We start from the raw sequence: 15,553 nt of genomic DNA, 5'->3' as shown, positions 1-15,553 counted from the left end.
GTGCACTTATTTTTTATTTTACACTAGTAATTCATCATTTATTCCACAATGAACATTTCACTTGATTGCATTGCATTGTCATCTGTTTCCTTTGGATTTCTGGTCATCCATCCAGTGATATCTATCTATGGGCCTAAGTTTATATTGCTTAAAGTTGATGTTTAAAATAAACAAAGAATTATCTTCAGAAAACTATATTAACCTGTTTCCTTTATCCAATCCAAAACTTCCTGTGATTCCAATACTTCTGTTTCTACTAATTTTATCAAAATGGGCCTTATTTTGTTAAAATAAACATTGCATGCTAAAAATAATGCAACTGGGATTATATGTAGGAATTTGTGAGTATCATTGCTATTCTATTTCTTCACACAGACTCATTCCTGGGTATTGTAATCATATGAATTAAAGTTGTCTATTTTGGTCTTCTCAAGTTTACTTATTCCTAAAATATGCAGCTTGGTATACATCATTTCTACTTTGACAAGTCCAAGTTTTGCTTGGTTTATCATTCTCATATTCGATGACTATCTAGTTTTATTTTGGAGAACTCTTCCCTAAAGCTTCCTTCAAGACTTGATTCTAAGGATAGTAGGCTCTACATTCTGTTTTTAAAAACTATTCTGAAATATCTGAAATAACCTGAAAAATGATAAACATAAGCACAAGAAACTTATTACAGCATTCCGTGTATTCCTTAAACATTTTAGGAATGAAAGAAAAAATAAGTTTAATTGATTAATGATGTGAAATAACTATCTAGCATCCACTCAAACATCAGCTGATAAAGTACTATTTGAGTGGTCCTTGGTATTCTCTGAGCTTGCTTGTTTTTCTACAGACGTTTCATTGCTCTAACTACCATAGGTAACATCATCACTGCAAGTAAAGAGTGCTGTTTGCTGTCAGTTTATATTCTGGTGACTTGCCTGTCAGTGGATGGGAGTGGGTGTGGTCTTAGAGATTCTTTAGATGGACTGTTTACTGATGGCTCTTTGGCAGTTTCTTGATTGGGATATTGCTTGATTGTTGGTCTGAAATTAACCCTCGAGTTAATCTGTGTTGATTTGGGCACTGATTACTGGTAGAGAGGTGCAGGGGTCATTTTGTTCTCTTTTGAGCTGGTTGATTGTTTCTTTTGCATAGTCTATAGCAGTGATGGCAAACCTATGGTACGCGTGCCACAGGTGACACGCGAAGCCATTTGTCAGGGTCGTTTTGAGCGCTCCGAAGGCGTTAGGGAAGCCTCCGGACCGTCCCTGAAGCCTTCAGAATGCTTAAAACGACCCTCCGAGCAAACCAGCTCGGAGGGTCATTTTAAGCGTTCGAAGGCTTCAGGGAAGCCTCCGGATGGTCCCTGAAGCCTCCGGAGGGCCTCCGGGAGGGCGGGGGCTCTTTTCGCCCTCCCCAGGCTCCTATAAAGCCTCTGGAGCCTGGGGAGGATGAAAAAAGCATGTAAAAATGGGGGGGTCGCGCCTGTTGTGCGCGCATGCGCACTGGGGGGGATCGCGCATTGCATTATGAGTGCGGCACACCCGCACATGACCCCCCTGCCCTCCCCCCACTTGTGGCATGCGAGCCAAATAAGGTTCGCCATCGCTGGTCTATAGGTCAGTGATGGCGAACCTATGGCAACCGTGCCACATGTGGCACGCGGAGCCATTTGTCAGGGCATGCATGTGCACTGGCCAGCTGAGTTCACTGTTTTTAAAAGCCATTTTTTCACCCTCCCCAAGCTCCAGAGGCTTTATATGAGCCTGGGGAGGGCGAAAAGAGCCGCCCCTGCCCCCGCCCCGGAGGCCCTCCAGAGGCTTCAGGGACTGTCCCTGAAGCCTTCGGAACGCTTAAAATAACCCTCCGAGCAAACCGGAAGTGACTTTTGAGCACTCCGAAGGCGTCAGGGAAGCCTCCAGACGGTCCCTGAAGCCTTCGGAATGCTTAAAACGACCCTCTGAGCAAACCGGAAATGACTTCCGGTTTGCTCGGAGGGTCGTTTTGAGCGCTCCGAAGGCGTCAGGGAAGCCTCCGGATGGTCCCTGAAGCCTTCGTATTGCTTAAAACGACCCTCCGAGCAAATCGGAAGTCACTTCTGGTTTGCTCGGAGGGTCATTTTAAACACTCCAAAGGCGTCAGGGAAGCCTCCGGACGGTCCCTGAAGCCTCAGGAGGGCCTCCGGGGGGGAGGCTCTTTTCGCCCTCCCCAGGCTCCTATAAAGCCTCTGGAGCCTGGGGAGGGTGAAAAAAGCATGTAAAAATGGGGGGGGTCCGTGCCTGTTGTGCGTGCATGCGCACGGGGGGGGCGCATTGCATTATGGGTGCGGCACGCCCACACACAACCCCCCTGCGCTCCCCCCACTTGTGGCACGTGAGCCAAAAAAGGTTCGTCATCGCTGCTATAGGTGCTGCTAATGTCTATGTATCTATTGGTCTATTGATTTGTCAGAGTGCCATGCTTCTAGCTGTTCCCTGGCATTTTTGGACCTGGCCTGGTCTAGAATTGTCACATTTTCCCAATTGAAACTACGGTTAAATCTGTCTTTATGTTGTACTATTTCAAGCTAAAATGCTTTTGGTTTACTTCTTCCAGCAAAATACTCACAATTTTTGCAATATGCATAACTCAGGTAGAATATAATATGCAGGTTTATTTTTCCCAGTGGGTCTTCTCTTATGAGCAATTTGTACAATATATTTTTCTTCAAACAAAACCTTGATAATTTAATTAAATATTCTGTTATACTTTTAATTTAATTTTCTAAATTCTGTATTTTCTTGTAGATGATTCTTGGAAGACAGGATATTTGGAATTAATTCAAAATTAAGTAAAGTGTTAATCTGTGTATCTACACTATATTTATTACTTTTGTGAAAGTCTTGCTTATCATTAAAAAGGTCATGTGAGAACTCACAATTTCTTATTCACTTTTTTACTTGAAATTGGGCAAAATCATATTAACATTTTAAGAATTCTTCCCACAAATGTTTATTTAATTATTCTCATTTTCTGATTTTTTAATACATTTTCCTTATGGTCTCCAACAACGTCAGTTTTCATATGGTTTTTCTGCTGGTGGAACTTTATTCCTTTAGCAATAACTTGAATTTTGTAGACATCTCTTTTATCATAGAAATATATTATGAATTTTATAAAAGCTCTTCACATATGGTCTTGGCATAAACAACTGCACCCACAATACAACACACAAACACATACATTACATAATATAAACATTAATTCCAAGATATTATATATGTACATGTAAGAATGTGAAGTGAGATAGCAAATAATATCATGAACATTTTTGAAGAGACCTGGTGTTTCAACATATATGTGACACAGGAGCTTGACTGGGCTTGAAAATTAAGTAGGGCAGTCTACTTAGTAATTGAATGAGAGACCAGGAGGTTTATATGCTAGACTGGGAAATCAAAAAGCATCATGGAAGAAGACTATGATGAATCACTTTCATTCTCTTGCTAAATTATTTGGATATATTCATGTAGTCTGCTGGAACCGTTTTGGCCTATAATTACATTTATTCACCTGCCTTGTTTCTTGATCTTCTTTTATCTTTTAAGAGAGCAATTACAGAAGGCATATGTAGAGGCAACAAAATTATGGACAGACCTCAGTTCGTGTCAAAGTTGAAAATTCTATCATTTTCTCCAGTCCCCTTTGGACCAAGCATTTGAACTGTGAAATATACCAGGATAAATGATTCCTCTTATGCCCTTCTATCTTTCAAATCTGCATTTTATGCTGTAGCTGTATATATATTTTTGTGTGCCATCAAACCAAACTTGACTCCTGCCGATTGCCTGCGTTAGTCCATGTACTTTTTCCAGCAATATGTTCTGAAGTGACTTGTTGTTGTCTTCTTCCTAGGGCTGAGGAAGTATGACTGGCTCAAAGGCTTGCTCCGTACCTGTGACAAGAAAGAACTTACCATGATTGAAGGCAAATATATATGTCCCAGGATAATGTTCCAAGATCCAATCTGAGTTGGCCATTGGAACCAGTGGTTTATTTTAGAGCTTTTGGACTCGGTCTGGAGCCCATCCTCATGGAACTCTTTTCTACCGGAATGTAGAACATACCATATCCCAGGGTCTGATACAGTAGTTAAAAAACGGCACCAAACTGTCTCTCATTCTATAGCTGTATATAAATTTATCAATCATAGAGGATCTCATTATGAGTGTAGGGGCTATCTCAACATTCATTAATATGAGTTATAGGAAGTAGCATAAAGTAATATAGTGAAGTGATTAATGTGTTGGACTTGTAATGGGAAGACTCAAATTTAACTGTAAATCTCATTATTGACTGTATATGAGTTGAAACTATCTCATGAGATTGTACAGCTGTGGTTAACTCTTAAATAAAACAAGATAGTCGCTAGAATATTTTCCATATAATCCAATGCAGTATATAATAACTGACAACTAGTCATGAAACTAAAAACTACTTCACAACAATAGCCAGATTCCTGGAGATTAAGAAATTCCCAAATGGTCAGATTATCAGTAAATAGGCCAAGCATCAAAGCTTTGACTGACATATCAAGCCAAACATATGGGTTCTTATAAGGATTAATACTCCCTAATCCCAAAGTCTAAAATTTCTTAATGGTACCACTATTGACAATTCCATAGGGTCTGAACAAAGGCAGATCATCCTTGTCTTGGATCTAGCTTTTCATTCTTTCTTTCTTTCTTTCTTTCTTTCTTTCTTTCTTTCTTTCTTTCTTTCTTTCTTTCGCAATATTTAGGATTGGTTTATAATATCAGAGTAAATACATTTACATGATTTTATTTGTGCTTTCTTTCTTTCTATTTTCTGAGGTTCACACTAAGTTTTGCTAACTTCAATGGAGTGTTCACAAACTTTTGTTTACATGCATCTGTTTGACTGCAACTATCATCTAATTTTTCATTAATAATTATTTACATAAATTATTGCTATGTAAGTCTGTAAAGTGGCACACAATAGAACATTAAATAGGTTTACTAGAGTTTAAAAAAATAGAGATGCTAAATTGAATTTAGTATTCGCAATACATTCCTCAGAAAGTAAGTATAGTTTATTGTATAGAAAATGAACAAATTTGTACTAAATAAATTAAACAACAATACAAGCCTTATTTCTCATTTAAAATTTATCTTGGAATGTTATTGCAATCTTTTATTTTGTTTAGTTTATTCATCAATATGCTACCATACTTTCTCACTGATTTACACTACTACTTTCTGACAGGGATTTTCCCGAACATCCTTGGGAAAATTAAATAAGTGAATCTTAGAAAATTACAAGATTTTGGTTCATGGACAGTCAATATTTTATTCTGAACTGCAGCGATTCCAAAAAAGATATTTTAATGTCCTGGTGTGACTAAATTTGTTGAAATATTATCCTTCGTTCAGTTCTCCATATATGCATTTTAATAACCATCTGTAAATTAGACCATTCCAAATTCTTTGCCTTTCAGTCTGCTGGAAAAAATGCTGTGAACAAGGCCAGTGGCCTGAAGCGCCGGCTCCTTGGTATCCTTATTCCTTCCTTCGTTCCTTTCTCCAAGTACCAGAATCATTTAGAGAAAGATTTCACAGTGCTCCTTGATTTACTGCCACTTCCTTCCTTTTAATTCTGGTAACTTTCCTTTGCAACATTTGCTTCTGTTTGCATTGCATTTCTTCATTTTCTGTAACACTTGTAAAAAGGCTAGTAAAAGAGAGTTACAGGTAATCCTTCACTTATGACCACAATTTAAGAGTTGCCCAGAATTTATGTTGTGAAGTGAGAAATTTGTTAAGTGAGTTTGTCCCACTTTATGACTTTTCTTGCCACATTTATTAAGTGAATCACTGCCATTGTTAAATTAGTAACATGATTGTTAAATGAATTTGGCTTCCCCATTGACTTTGCTTGTCAGAAGGTTGCAGAAGGTTGAGCTTGGTTGTTTTCTTGCAGATGTTTCATTAGCTAATCTAGATGATATCATCATTCTTTTTAAAAGGCCTTGAAGCACACTGTGCAGCAAGCTTTTTTTTATTAACTTGCCTCCAAGTTTCAAGTTTTTGCATAATCAAATATACTGTAGGTAGATAATGGTTAGTTTTCATCCATTAATATTCTATTTGACGCTATGCTTGAATGGACTTGTTGCAAACCATTTTTATTTTGGAATAAGAAAAATGAGCCTGTATTTCAATTAATTTAAATACTAATGCGTTTGATAACTACCTATGGTAATTGTTTTGTTTAATTAATTCTGGGTGAAAAAATGCAGTACAATATTCAGATTCTTAGAACTTTCTAAGTTGGTGAGAACCAGCATCTAATTTTAAAATGTGAAGTAAATAGGTTAGTGTTTCAAATTAAGTTATTTACGTTCCAGATAATGGTATTTAGACTTTATCAACATTATAACTTCAAGCAATTAACTACAATACGTTTACCCAACAAGAAATGTAATTGTTTGGACTAAAATAATCTGAATAAGAATACTTAAAAAAATAGATATTACAGATTTCCCAAACCTGGAACTGTTCAGATTTATAGAGACTATGATTTTAATGCTGGTGCCCATTCTGTTTAGGAACGTTAGGCTTTGCAATAACAAAATACTAGAGAAGGCCAGAAGACTGTTTTACAACTAAATGACAAGATAACTAATCAAACTATAGACTGCTGTAGTTAATCCCATTACTAGCACCATGACTGGCCTGTGATACAAATAAATGAATTCAGTGGTGGGATTCAGCCAGTTCGCACCTAATCAGGAGAACTGATTGTTAATTTTCTAAGCAGTTTGGAGAACCGGTTGTTGGAAGAAATCTCATTTTGGGTTTTTTTCCACTTTACAGAGCTAATCCTGTAAGGAAGGCAGGAAGGAAACATTCTGGTATTGTTTCTAGCCTAATCTTTATTAACCTCCTTACAGAAACTGCCTCTCCGGTTAACCCTTATTACATTGTAACAGCTAAAACGAAGCGCCCATTGATCTGAGTCATGTTGAGTTGGCCACACCTACACGGTCACATGATGACTGAGCCCCGCCTACCCAGCTGGTCATTAGGGCAGAGAACCAGTTGTTAAATTATTTGAATGCCACCACTGCATGAATTCAAGTTCACAAACGCAATAAATGTGCAGGATAAAGCATCATTTTTATATGAGATTATTCTTACTGGAGAAATGTGTACCATAAATTGAGCAAAAATGGGGGAAAAGGTATAGAAAATCGAGAAGTGGTAAAGGAAGAAGTGTTACTATAGTATAAGCCCGGAAGCTTGTGCCTTTTAACCTTTCAGCAAAGAGGTTTCTATTTTTTTTTAATCATAAAACATTCCTTAAGTGTCATCTTAATGTACACACCTCCCCTAAAAGAGCAAACACCAGGGTGAATACAAATAAACAATAGAAACAATACAATAAAACTTTGGAAAAAATAGATTTATTTATAACAACATAATTAAAAGTTTCTTCACTCTTCCACTGTTCTTTGATTGTTCCTTAACAAAGGACAAACAGCTCATACTTTGGGAAACCCTCCTAAACAGTAATTTCTTTGTTGTCTCTTACCCCAAACAATGAAAAATATTGTACACATTTATAGAAGTTAGAATTAAACCATCCTCATCAATGTTTATCTTATGGCAATTAAAATGGGAAACCTCACAGCTTCAATCTTAAACTGTCTACTATGGACCTCACCCCATTCCTAAGAGGGGACATGCATAAACGCACCAGCGGGCCTACTGTCCCTGTCCTACTGTCCCCATTTATTTGTATTCATTTCCTTTGTTCATGTCCATGTTCATATTTATACCTGTTATTTTGTACATGTTTGACAAAACAATAAATAAGTAAATAAATAAATAGTTCCAGTGATTTAAAACATTTGATGCAAAGAAGTAGATTAAAGTGAAGTCTTACGGATTGCACATGCTCTGAACCTGGAAAATATAGTTATTATGCTCATAAGCCTATATTATGTTCACAAAATGTATTAGAAAGCTATACCTTTTCTCTTATAGGATTTTTAAAAATTGTAGTGGGGATTCACTTCCAGCTATTGATTGGCTATTAATTCTGCTCCCATGTAAATGAATTGAATAACTTATAACTTATTCCAATATATTAGCGTATTAATTTTATGGCATATGCCAATCAAGTTATATTGATAGTTATATAATCTTAAAAGGTACTTAGACCAATCCATAAAGATTTTGCTGATCTATCTCTAAATAGAAGTAGCTGGGATGCATATCAAAGAAAAGCTATTGCAGTCAGGGCCACTGTGGGTCTTCAGAGTGGCCATATGACAGATGATAGGTGAGAAGGCATTGTAGTTTTATGTAAGATGGTTCTACAGTGTTGTTAAACCATGCTGGGAATGGCCACCTGATTTCCCATTATCTAACTGAACAATAAGAAATAACAACAAAGAGAGAAGTTAGTAGGACTAGGCAAAATGGGATTTCAGGAAAGAAAATAGCATCCTATTTCTCTTAAATCGATGTTGAACATTTTGAAGTGGCTGAGGACATCTGTAAAATCTAAGGACTGCATGACTGATATGACAGTAAATGTGAACAGAGTTAATCATTAATATGGGTCAGACTAGTGCGTTTCATTTTGGAGACCTTATGCAAAAACTTCTCTGAAGAAGACTCTAATGCTGGGAAAGGTGGAAGAAAAGAAAAGAAGAGGAGAAGCAGTAACAAGGTGTGTGGATTCAGTTACACCCATAGGTGGTATTCAGCAGGTTCTGACCAGTTCTGGAGAACCAGTAGCAGAAATTTTGAGTAGGTCAGAGAACCAGTAAATACCACCTCTGACTGGCCCCGCACCTATCTATTCTCTGCATCCTGAGTCACAGCTGATCGGGAGGAAATGGGGATTTTGCAGTAACCTTTCCCTACCATGCCCACCAAGCCACGCCACGCCCCCCCCCCAAGTCATGCCCACAGAACTGGTAATAAAAAAAAATTAATCCCACCACTGGTTACAATGGCAACGAATGCAATGCTGGGAGATTTGAAAGAATGGGATGGAGATAGCTTGTCATGGAAAAGTCTATCTATGTGATCTTAGAAATTGACAATGAATTAATGGTACATAATCATAATCAAAACACTTCCTTCATCTGATTTATGCCTATTTTAGGATATCACAGAGATGTTTTCTGTTTTGCTATGATTTATTTCACAGAAGTGGAGGAGCCAAGAGTCCCTCCTAGCCATGTAACCTCAAGTAAGCAACTTCTGCCCTATATGGCTAGTTATAAATTTTAGATTAGAAATTTTACCTAATAATGCCCAGTTCTTGATGAATTAGAAAGTCAAACTAAGGTCACAGATTGGATTGGAGGTTGGCACTTTAAACTATGGTTCTGCATGGTGGGGGTGGGCACTTCTTTCATTTTCTTTAAAAGATTTAAAAGTATTTTCATAATACCTTTTATTTACTTCATTTTTTAAAAAATGAACACAAAGAAAAATAGTACATGAAAGGAAAGGGGTAAATAAAAACCATTGCCTTGCAATACAGTCAAGGATTTTTTCCCCCTTTGCATGAAGTTAATATTTGATGTACATCTAATACCTTATACTAGATTCTGCTGTGTGTTCTACTGTGATGCTACTCCTCCCAGCTAGATGTCTATTAGGGTAGATTAGATCAGAATATATCAGCGTCTTCTTCTTATTGTTGGGATTCTACTTGCTTGCTTTCACTAAAGAGCATCCTGATTAAACTGCAGCAAAATCTGTAGCGATGCCGAGATTTGTATCTGTGATGATTTAAACTAATAAGACTGTGCAGGTAATTTCAAACCACTTCAATGCAGGCTTGAAATCAACAAAACCAAGAGCTGGTTCTGTAAATAAAAGTGGGGAAATTGTCAAGAATGCCTCACTTTGTTCTTTGTTGCTATCACATAGCATTTTATCTGCAAAAAAAAATGCAACTCCACGCAGAAGTAAGTTTCCCTGAGTTTAATGGATTTTCTATTTCAAGCTTGGTCTCGCTTCAGCAACAAGATTTGGAAGAAGGCTTTTCTCTGTGTTTACACCTGAATGCATACAGAGAGAAGATGACAATTCTTTTCATTACAATTTTGGGAAAATACTGGAACCACTCTGGATCTCAGAGATCTCACATTGAACCTCTGTTCCAATCCAAATAATGTAATGCAAGTATATAAATTGGCATACAGGTAGTCTTCGACTTAGGACCATAATTGAGCCCAACATTTCTGATGCTAAGTGAGACAGTTGTTAAGTGAGTTTTGTCTCATTTTACAACCTTTCTTGCAACAGTTGTTAAATAAATCAATGCAATTGTTAAGTTAGTAACATGCTGACTTTGCTTTCAGAAGATCGCAAAAGGTGATCACATGACCCCAGGATGCTGCATGACCCCATCATAAATATGAATCGGTTGCCAAGCAACTGAATTTTGATCATATGACCATGGGGATGCTTCAATGGTCCTGATTGTGAAAAACAGTCATTAGTTTCATTTTCCAGTGCCATTATAACTTTGAACAGTTACTAAATGAATGGTTGTAAATGGAGGACTACCATTACTGGATTATTCATTTCTCTTTTAAAAATGACTTATTTTTCTGAGAAGTATACTACAAATATTTTTCAAAAGGGTTTTTTCCCCCAATTTCTTTTCTGGGGATATAAAACACTGCAAACATACACTGTAGCTTGAAAAATAAATGGAAATACTGGTTATGCAAGTTATATACAAATTCTCTTCATAATAAACAAGCCAGTCTAAGGTTTTATGAGAAACAAAAGCAATGAAGGAATTACATCTATGATAAACTTGGCCTATTTTCTGAAGTTCTTTTTTGAAATCAAATGGATTTTAAAAATCTGTGTGGGAAAGTTAACATTTGTAGTTATGCCAAACATCACAGGCATAATTGTTATTTTGTTATTTTCATTCATTTTAAGATTATTAGAGCAGGTGAAATAGTTCTTAATGGAATCTGTCCAAAGGGTTTTAAACATGTCCCTTGTGTGGATTTCTTTCCCTGGCTTAAGAGAAGCCAAAAATTTCCTTCACTCATTTCTTTACTGCTAATGTTTATCATTTAGCTAGTTTAGAAGAGGCACAACTCTCCTCACATTCCTAGAATTACTATGCACTATAATATTCCTTCTTGTTGCTAGGACACTTTCTGAAAAAGAAACCCATGCCTTTACTTTAATATCTATTTTTAGAAGGGAGCAATGAACGTACCTTTTCTTTGCTGGTTTGTTTTGCTCACACATCCATTTGAAATACATTCGTTCTGCTTTGATTTTCACAGGTGGCCCATTGGTGCATTCAGCAACTTCCAATAGACCAAATATGGCCATGCCTAGGTGATCCCAGATGAAGTGGAAGTTAAGGATAAAATAAATCTTCTTTTTTTTATGTCTATTGCTAATTTCTGAGTAAGGATTATAACACCAACCCATATCTGCTGCCTTGCAATTACACCTCTTCTCAAACACTTCTATTATATTTTCACACGCCAGTGTATCACACTATTTAAGACAAGCTGTGTTTTTAATATTACAACCTGCAATACATTGCTTCAGATCTTTAAAAGAAGGCATGCATTCATAAATCATATTTTTATTTACAATTCATTACACCTTTATATGTTCAGATGCAGAATTCAAACATAAATCTCTCTCTCTCTCTCTCTCTCTCTCTCTCTCTCTCTCTCTGTGTGTGTGTGTGTGTAAAGATCTATATCTGCTTACATGTCCCAGATGTATAGCTAGGGGAGAGAACTAGAATGGAAAAATAATATGTCTTTAACAGCTGTATCGTATCATGATCCACCCATGATGGGTGCTAAAGGGCATTTGGCTGGGAATGTTGGGGATTTCTGGGAATCCCCTTGTTTAAAAAAATAGTTCTATAAAATTTAATGTTGCAACCATGAAGAGTTGTAGGGAAAATGTTGAAGGAACATTTATATAAACCTAAGTAAGAGATGCCAGGTGGGGGAGCCATTTGGGGTTCTTCAAAAAGGCAGGTTTCTGCATGGTTACCTGGCATCATACCTCCCCTTGAGATGCACCCGAAGGCTGCAGCTGGTTCAGAATGTGGCCGCGCGGGCAATCTCGGGAGTCTCTAGCTACTCCCACGTAACACCTCTCCTGCGCGGGCTGCACTGGCTGCCTGTGGCTTTTCGGGTGCGCTTCAAGGTGTTGACCATCATTTTTAAGGCGCTCCATGGCACAGGACCTAGTTATTTGCGGGATCGTATCCTGCCCCATACATCCCTCCGGCTGATTCGCTCACACAGAGGGGGACTCCTCCGGGTGCCGTCCACTAGGCTGTGCCAGCGGGTGACGCCTAGGGGAAGGGCCTTCTCTGTTATGGGCCCGACCCTCTGGAATGACCTTCCCCCCTACATTAGAATGACTACGGATCTCCGGTCCTTCCGTCAGAAACTTAAAACCCACCTATTCCAGCTAGCCGGCTTGGCCTAATTCCACCTATCCCACCTCAGTTCTATTTTTTAAATTTTTAGGATTGGTTTTAGGGTCTGTTTTTTAATTTTTATAAATTGTACAGGGGTTGTTTAATTTGATTTTTACCTATGTGTATGATTGTATGTATGTTTTAAATTTATTCCTGTACACCGCCCCGAGTCCCTCCGGGGAGAGGGTGCGGTCTAGAAATTTAATAAATTATTAATTAATTATTATCATGAAACACTCTTCCAATTTTTGCTATTGACTTGCTTCTGGATGGATGTCAGGAACAAGCAAATGAGTTTTCTGTTGTTTTCTGAAGGAAATTTTTTCTTACTTGTCCATGATTGGAGTCCCCTTGCCTAACAAATTGGTAGGGTACCCTTAAACAACAGTATTTGAAATAAAACAGAACTAGAACTAATTATGAGAGAATTGTCCATTTCAATTTCACTTTTTCAAGAGGAAGGAAGGGCTATATACTGGGAAATTAGAATGTATTTGTAATCGAGCTTCTAGTTTGGAATTTTATACAGAGTTTTATATTTACATATATACACTAACTGAAAGACAGAGAAAGGATTATTGCCACCGGCATAGATTTAAGTTCAATCCATGTGGACTTGGAAAAACTTTCCTAAGGATTCTGAAACGCAAGCTTCAGGAATTTAAATTATACTTTTCTAGAGGAGACTAATTGAGATACGGTCCTAATTGAGCTCCACAAAAATCAAGTTGGTGATATAATTTCATTAATAGCAGCATGAATGAGACTATCTTCTTCTGAACGGGGTAACTACAAGCATTGCCTTCTGATAACGAATCAGAAAATGAAAATGCCAGTAATATACTCAGCAAGGGTCATCAGTGTTTTCCTGAGGCCAAGAAGAGGCATTTGTTCTTTCTAAAATGAAATGCTCTAGGCCTAGGGTGTCATCTTTTAAAAACAGTCATACTGTGCTAAATACTTCTAGATTCTATAATATTCTATATATTATTCTATAATAATTCTTTCTGGGCATGAATAGGTTTTTGTTTTTCAATTTGGCTGTTCCTTGGGTCAGACTGTTCTTTCCTCTAAGTTTGCTGTTTAAATGTTTCATATTGATTCTGGAAACTACTGCTGAGTTGGGTTTTTGGTAAGTAAACTTACTTTGCTTCCTAATAATTAAGTTAAAGGACTGTAACATCACTCTAGGGCAAAACCGTAGGAACAGCCAATGCTCCTCACTTTTAAATGTTACATTATAATTACAGAAAACTGCCTGGTGCTAAGTTGTTTCATTTGCCCTCCACCCACCCAAAGGTTTTAAACCTTATGCCACCAAGCTTGAAATTTTGGGCTTGGACAACCTAGAACTATGCCGCCTACCGTCTGACCTAAGTGTAGTACACAAAATTATCTGCTACAATGTCCTACCTGTCAATGACATTTCAGCTTCAACCGCAATAATCCATGGCAAATAATAGATACAAACTTAAACCGCTCCAAACTCAATTGCAGAAAATATGACTTCAGCAACAGAATGGTCGATGCCTGGAATGCACTACCTGGCTCTGTTGTTACATCCGCAACCCCCATAACTTTAACCTCAAACTGTCTACTATTGACCTCACCCCATTCCTAAGATGTTGGTAGGGGTGTGCATAAGCACACCAGCATGCCTAAGGTCCCTGTCCTACTGTCCCCATTTATCTGTCCCCATTTCCTGTGTTCTTATTCATGTTTATTCTTATTCCTGTTATCTTATACATGAGTGACAAACTAAATAAAAAATAAATAAATAAAAAACTCTTGATAGGAGATCAACTCTTGACAGGATCTTTTCTACTATCTGCAATCTGATATAATCGCCTTTGGAGATGACAAAAGTGAACTTGGGATATGTATAGAATCTAAACTCTGATTCTCCTAATTTTCAATGATACTCTATAAAGATCATAACTTTGTTGTTTACAACAATATATTATACTTGCTCAGTGACCTTCTAGATGAGAGTCAAATAGCAGAACCTTCAGTTGCACTATTTTGAGCAACATTAGTGGTTTTTGTTAAGGAATGGTCATCCTTGTGAATGTAGGAATGCAACCAGAGGCTGTTATTTGACATTGTAATTACCATTTCTCTATTCCCCAAGCAGTTAAGAGAGACATCTTGGCCATAATCTTGCTTCTGGCTAGTAAAACACTTGAAATTTAAAGACTCAAATTTCAGTTGCACAATGGCTGAAATTATATATTGAAAAACTGATTTTTAGTGCAGGTGTTCAGATTAAATAGAGTTTAGGTATACATTTAGAATTCCAATTTAATATTTGCTAATTTAAAAGCAATTAATCTTGAGTTGCTTTATATTCTTGCATTTGGTCTGTTTCTGGTAGGGAGAATACTAATAACCTTTCCCAATTTTTCCCTTTTTGTTTTGTCAAGAAGATTCACAAAAATCCCACCAAATTTCTCAAAAAATTCCTATGAAGTTCCAAATGTTCACCAGTGTTAGTTACCACATTACAATTGGGTTTCTCTGTGTTCTGAATCTGATGAAGGAATGACTGAATCTCATGATGGGACACTAACTGCATTTCCTTATGCATCTTCAGAATGCTTGATGCAGAACTGATTGCTCTCCCAAACAATTCTGGCTACAAGAGCAGATTTTGAGGAGATGCAGGAAACCCCTAGTAAAAAAGACACATCATATGATATTAGATTCCATGCGTCAATGAAAAGGAGCATTTAGGATCCTATTAAATGTTATTACATATTACTAAAATCAGGCGAGGAGAGACAAAGTTTCATCAGCTTATATTTATTTTTAGTGTTTTAATTAAGATAGCAATAGCACATAGACTTATATAACACTTCATAGTGTTTTGCAGCCCTTTCTAAGCTGTAAAGAGAGATCTAGAGAGTCGGCATATTGCCCCAACAATCTGGGTCCTTTTAGGCCTTGCTGCCTTAGAAGAGTGAGGAAAATCCTCAGGGACAACTCACACCCTGGTCAGCACTTCTTTACCCTCCTACCATTGGGAAGGAAATATGGAAGCACAGCC

Source organism: Natrix helvetica (genome assembly GCF_964273705.1).
Source record: "Natrix helvetica genome assembly, chromosome: 6".
Taxonomy (NCBI): Eukaryota; Metazoa; Chordata; class Lepidosauria; order Squamata; family Natricidae; genus Natrix; species Natrix helvetica.
The sequence above is the reverse complement of the archived record's forward strand: the minus strand, read 5'-3'. Positions refer to the sequence as shown.